Raw genomic sequence first — 6388 nt, 5'->3', positions numbered from 1 at the left:
GCACCATCCACTCTTCTCACTCATGCAGCTTTACCCTTGTCTTTTTGTCTATTTTTATCATATGCAGGGTAATGTATGAATAGGTTTGATCTCCTAGATAACCTTTGTTGATAATCCAGAGACATTGATCAGGAATATAAAGGCTAGGTTGAGAAGGAACCAATCAACATATCAGCTTGCCTATCCTCCTGAGTCAGAAGATCAATCTACTCAAAGTTTGACACCAGAGATTGACGCCATGGCTGACAAGTCACTTCGTGAGTTCTCTGCTCCCACTACGGCCAACATCTGTACCTTTCCAGCTGTGGACATTAATGGATCATTCGAGCTCAAGCTGGCGCTGATCAACATGGTGCAAGCAAGCCAGTTTTGTGGGAAGGCCCATGAAGATGCTAGTGCTCATCTCCAACACTTCCTCGAGATCTACAACACTTTCACTATCAAGGACGTCCCTAGAGATGCTATATTACTTTGTCTTTTCCCATTCTCACTCTTGGGGAAAGCAAAGCAATGGTTCTATGCCAACAAGGAGAAGAACACTACGTGGGCACTATGTTCCACCAATTTCCTGGCGAAGTTCTTTCCCATAGGCAAGACCAATGCACTTTGTGGGAAGATATCGAGCTTTTAGCAACAACATGATGAGACAGTCCTAGAAGCTTGGGAGCACTTTCAAGACTACATACTCAAGTGTCCTCATCATGGGATGGAGAATTGGCCGCTCATGCAGACATTCTATCATGGGCTCAGCAACAGCACTTGTGAAACCATGGATGCTGCTGCTGGAGGAGCATTCTTATCACTTACCATCTCAAGCCACTGCTCCTATGGAAAAGATGGCCTCCAATCAAGGTTGGAGTGAAGAAAGAACCCAGACCTACAAGAGAGCTGGAGGAATGCACCAGCTTAAGGAGGTAGACATGCTAGCTGCCAAGATGGACCTGCTGATGAAAAGACTTGGCGAAAGAACTGTTGAAAAGAAGGAAGTCATGCACATTCATGATTCTAGCATGACTTGTGAAGAGTGTGGAGAAACTGGGCACTCATGTACCAACTGCCCAGAGATGACGGAGGACGTGAACTACATCAATAACAACAACAACAACTACTACTACCATCCTTAGCAAAATCTAGGCTGGAGTCAGCAACAACAGCTTAACTACTTGGTAACTACTCAAGTAATTACCAAGGTAATAATTCTTACAATAACACTAATCAACCACCTTTAGCGCTTAATCAAGGCAAGTTAATGGATAGCCTATCTAAAAAGCTAGCATATAATGATAAAACTTTAGAATCAATTAATATTGGAATGGAAAGTTTTTCAAATGCTATCAAGAATCAGCTTAGCTTTAATAAGATGCTAGAACCTTAGTTACAACAACTTGCTCCTTTTGGTGCCAACAATCATCAAGGTAAGATTCCTAGATAGCCAGGAGAATTAGAAACTACAAATCTTGTAGACATCTTTAATGCACAAAGCTATTGGAGTAATTCTCCGAAAGGAACATGGTTAGACTCATCTCTACCAACCTAGAAGGGTGATCTAGGGAGACCGGCTATTCTGGTCTCCATTGGAAGTGCAAACTTCGACGAGGCAATCTGTGACTTCAATGCAAGCATCAACATCATGCCTAAGGTGATATATGAAAAACTCTTTAATTATCCTTTATCACGCACAACCATGTATTTGCAGCTTGCAGATCAGTCACTCTCCTACCCCATGGGAATCTAGAAAAACATGTGCGTGGGAGTAGGCAACTCATATGTTCCTACAGATTTCACATTGGTGAACACTGGTATCGATGAGAGGTTAACTATCATTCTGGGGCGACCATTCTTGAACACTACTGGAGCTATCATCTTTGGCAGCATTACCAAGATCACTTTCAACATCAAGGGCAACAGGGAAGCCTTTTCTTTCAAGAATAGAACATTGTCATTCCCTGCCCAGAAGGAGACAGTCTGTGGTAGGAACAAGAGCAACACCCAGAACAAGGCCAAGACCAAGAACAAGGGCAAACAGAAGGCCCCGAAGACAGAGACAGCATAGATGGTCACTGCAATCCACTTGGAGTATGACCACCTACTCAAGTCCCCACATTAGATCAAAAAGGATGATCCAGGTGTCCCAACCATTCTTTGCTCCATTAACACATGCTAGTTCTACAACACTATCTATGACACCGGATCAGACATCAACATAATGGCCAAGGTAACATATGAATTCCTATATGGTACTATGCCTATGGACCCATCCTATGCACAGCTACAGTTGGCGGACCAGTCCTTTCACTTCGTGGATGGGATAGCCAAAAATGTCCCAGTCTAGATCGAAGACCACTACGTTCCCACTAACTTCTTAGTCGTCGACATGGGAGAAGAATATGATCCACCCATCATCCTAGGAAGACTGTTCCTCAACACTACCAAGGCCATCATATACATTGGAACAGGGGAGGTCCATTTCCAATAACCCTCAGAGAAGGTATGCCTGCATTTCAATAGCAATTATATAATTGACGAAGATCCCAATATGAATAGGTCAAGAAGAAGGCGACGCACCTGCCACCAGAAGAAGAAGAATGTTGTAGATGGATGGGCTGACTATGGAGAGGTTTTATGATTCGAAGATCCATACCCTGAGGAGAACACCATCAAGGAGCAAGTACCAGTAGAAGAAGAGATAATGATTCCAGACAGTCTCTCCCCCAAATCGCCATCACCTACAATGCAGGTATGGAAACCCAAGGTAAATATAGTATTAAATCCTACACAGGACATAGCACCTGTGGCACCATCCGATGTGTCCCTCGACTAGTGAGCAAACAAGAAGGTCCTGTTCGGAGGACTTAAAATCACCAAATGCCGCACCAAGAGGTAACTAGGTATTTATCTGCATTTACCTTTATGTAAATTTACTTCTCTTAATTACATTAGTAGTTGCATCTTTATTTTTAATTGCCGCATTAGAAAATCAAATAAATATGTTTTGCATTGCATCTAGAAAATTGCTAATCCCCATGTATTTAGTATGTGACGTGATAGCTCACATACTTATCTACTATGGAGGCACAAAAATAATTTTTAGCATATTCGTTTCCCTATCTGCATATCATAATTGAAAAGCACAAAAATATATTGATCCTATTAAAAAGATAAATGGGTATAAGAAAGTTCTAGACTCCCAAGGCTTAGAGGTTTAATACTAATGCTTAATCAGTTCCACAAGCTTTGTTGTCTATTTGAGCCTCACAGGTCTTAAAGGATCAAGAAGAATTAATAGGCAGAAGGACATCCTATCCCTGGCGGAGTACTGTCCACATCAGGCAAGTGCTATTTCAGACAGTAAGCATCGACGACACTCGAGGAAGATCAGTACGCCTTCACTCCTTATTAGCAATCTCAGCAGACTATGTCAACATCCAGCTTGGGGGAGAGCAACCCTCGTATACCGAGCTAAGTATCTCTTCCTTACTCATCTATTTATTCCTAGTGTGTTATGACAAGATAAAAAGATGAATAACTTTAGAAACCAAATAAATATTTTACCTTTCATAATTAATTTTGCTAGCTATGGAGAGATCTTAAGGAATCTGTTAAAATGAACCTCTAGAATAAACTCTTATATGGAGATGATGAATAGTTGCTCTGCCATAATTCCTTGCAAGTATCTAGTTTTTAACCTTGTACTCTCTTGAGCTTTAGACACAACTGTTTAGACTTAAGATTCTGCTATGAGCCTAAAACCTGTGGGTAGCAAATTGTTGATCTAAGTCTAGGTAGTTGAATGATATGATATAGGAAGGTTTTGAGCTATTATTAATATTTCTCCTAAAGATACTAGAGTTCTGGAGAATTTTATTTTGAAAATTCTAAATTGCTACATGATGAGTTCCTTTATGACAAGAGTTTAAAATGCCTACCACAGCCAAATACTCATGCTTGCTAGATTAGGAAAACCTCCACTTATATTTCAACCTATAAGCATTGAGGATAATTAAGCTATGTAGACCCTAAGGAACTAGTCATGTAGTTAAAGTCAATACTATGTGCTCTCCATCCATTGATCTTAAGCTACTTCTGTCCTCAGAAGTATGCAACCACTTACATCCACCACATTCACTATGTGCTACTTCTATTCCTAGAAGTACCACCACAAATACGCACTTTACTCTATGATGTTTCTCTCCTAAAGACACGCACCCATGCTGCTCCTACCCTGAGAGTATGCATTCCTTCATTCACCCATACACATTTCACATCCACTTAGAAAATGTTCTACTCCTACACTGGGAGGGAATACCCAAAAATATCCATCGCTATTATGTATATATCTACTTATCCAATAAAGCTCTAGTTATTTCAGTTGATACTCCCTATTGTTATCAGTGCATTAAAGGGTTGGCTGATCTCTTAAATATGAGAAAAGAAAGAAAGAGGACAAAAGTCCCAATGCAAAATAAAAGAAAGACATCCAAGTCCTTATTCTTAGATAAGGGAGGTATGTTATCCCCAAGGAACAAATGTAGAGTTAGATACTCATCATCAGTTATCACCCCTTATCACCACTTCCATCCTTATCATTCACTTCATTCACTCACATGAACATATGACTTGATTGTATAATTAGTTTTTCTGGATCCATGGTTTAACTATGCAATACATGTAAGTAGGTTTGAATAATCTTTCCCACCTATGAGCTCCACATAAGCCAATTAGAAGTAGGGTGAGAGAGAGAAGGCAACTATGCCTTAGTCCTACAAATATCACATATTCTGAGATCAGAGAGAAGGCATACTCACTTGCCTTGGAGAGGATCCAAAAATACCACATATGAGAGACTAGAAAGTGTCATACAAGGAAACTCTGAGTTTTATTTGAAAATCTTGCAAAAACTCCAGAATAATACTTGATCAAAGAGTGAGTAGCATAGTCCTCGACTTAACTATTCTGTCTTTCAACTGCCCAAGACCTGAGTGATAGCTATAAGCTCCATGGTTAAAGGTAATATGGGTGACTCTTGAGTCAGAATAGTTCAATCTAATCCTGAGGAGAGTCCTCGATTGAACACTTATGTACTTGCGAGGCGTGAAAGCATTGTAGCAACTCCTGATCCATCACTCAGTCTATCTTTGCTCAGGGACGATCAAAAGGTAAGCTTGGGGGAGTTTGTTGACAGTAGATAAATACTCTTTTTAACCGTGAACATAGCATGAGAAAGGACGTAAATCAGAATACTATATAGCTGTAGGGCTTATCACTAATAGAATTCCACAAGTTTTGGTGATTGTCTATTTCTACAGGGGTTATTGGAATAAGAACAAAAGGAGGTCCACATGTCAGATTTACGTAGAGAGAATACATGAAACGTCAACTCAGGAATACTCTAGAAGGTTCAGGAAGACACCACCTGAAAGGTGGGGCCCACCTGCCATAGGGCAGGGGCGGCGCCCCACCCTGTCAGGGGCGGCCGCCCAAAGGGCTCACCTGATAGGTACCGATATGAATCAGAACAAAGGTGGCCCGATGTTCACGACAGTAGATCAAAAGAACAAGGATAACTTGCTGTGAACAGCGGGTAACTAGCTTTATACGTGACAAAGGTTGGATGCGACCAAGCGATGGGGTAAGAGGCACCGAAACCATGAAGACTTCGACTCAATCTCTGAACGACCCAGAACCATAATCCATAACTAATCCACACAATACGGTGCAGCCAAATGGAAGCCATAGAGCATGAAGTAGGGGAACCCAGATAATTCACTTCACAAGTCCAAGAAGAACAAGGAAGATCAAACGTTGAGTAAGGCACTCAGCAGCGCGGCTGCAATATCATGTAGTTTATCAAAATGATCAAAGGTTCCTAATAGCTTAGAGGTAGGGAATATTTATACTAGGAACAACCCTCCTAGATAGGTATGAAAATGAAATAGAGTTTCTGAGGGAAGGCAATGTGAAAGATCCCCTCGGAATGGATTCCCGAACTGGGTTCGCATGACTGTTGGCCTCCAGAGCAGTTTCAAATAAACTGACCATAACTTCTTATTAGGAAGTCCAAATAATGAACCGTTTCCTAGGTGTGAAACTAGACTCAAAGGGCTTTCCAGCAATTTATGCCAACCAGCACGAAACATTGTAGATTGGTACAGTTTTACTTGGCAAGTTGTACCAATATTCTGTCAAGATAGACTATTGACCTTTTGAGCAGTCTATACTAATTCTGGTCTGCAGGCAATATAGAGTATCCAAACTGGTGGCCACTAGATGCATTAGAAAGTAGACTCAACAAGCTTTCCAACAAGTCCTCATTGGCCTTCATAGCTTTTGTGAATAACAAGTTATGAAGATTTCTTTGCACTGGTCCGTTCTTGACTTCCACTGGTCC

The sequence above is a fragment of the Sorghum bicolor genome, chromosome 2, assembly GCF_000003195.3.
Source record: "Sorghum bicolor cultivar BTx623 chromosome 2, Sorghum_bicolor_NCBIv3, whole genome shotgun sequence".
Lineage (NCBI taxonomy): Eukaryota > Viridiplantae > Streptophyta > Magnoliopsida > Poales > Poaceae > Sorghum > Sorghum bicolor.
The sequence above is the reverse complement of the archived record's forward strand: the minus strand, read 5'-3'. Positions refer to the sequence as shown.